Source organism: Opisthorchis viverrini (assembly GCF_000715545.1).
Source record: "Opisthorchis viverrini unplaced genomic scaffold opera_v5_191, whole genome shotgun sequence".
NCBI lineage: Eukaryota > Metazoa > Platyhelminthes > Trematoda > Opisthorchiida > Opisthorchiidae > Opisthorchis > Opisthorchis viverrini.
In genome coordinates this window covers 422,411-423,101 of record NW_008751847.1, presented here as the reverse complement: position 1 = coordinate 423,101, position 691 = coordinate 422,411, and positions in this window count along the sequence as shown.

Sequence of the window (691 nt, the reverse complement as noted above, 5' to 3'; positions counted from 1 at the left end):
GGTCCGCTTTCGTGGCAGGCAAGCAAAACAACTGAGTCACATATCCAGTCCACCCACAGCGCTCACGCGAGCCAACCAATCGGACACACATCCAATCAGCCACTCAAGTTGCCAGCCAGATCGATGGTGGAACGACGAACGGACACGCACACGCGCAAACTCTCTGACACACCGAAGCAGCTACTACAGAATATTGAGGTGGATCTCTGACACACCGAAGCAGCTACTACAGAATATCAGTTGAGGTGGATGTTTTTGCGTTTTGCAGCGATTGGGGTTTCCAGTTTGCAGGAAAGGTACTCAGAGATGCTTACCGATGGTAATGGAGGTCAAGGTATTCTCTCTCACCCGGCCGGGCCGAAAAAATGATCGCGCACGGCATTGACACGCTAAAGCCCTGCCCGTAACGGTCACCGCCACAGTCCGGATGCTCGACCGAAGACGAATCTTCGGAAGAATAGATATATAAACTTAATAAATGGTTTATTTACACGAGGAATGGGCGGCGGCATTTTTAGGGAGCCGTAGTGGCACTTTCCGGCGTATTGTTAAAGTGGTTGTGATGGACGTACGGACGTACCAAGCACAACAATTTGGTGAGAAAATGTATCTCCACGGCAGTCTGGGTTCTGGTTTCAGTACATTCTTTCTTTTCCAAATCGAAGAGAAATAAAGCTTCACACGGTACCAC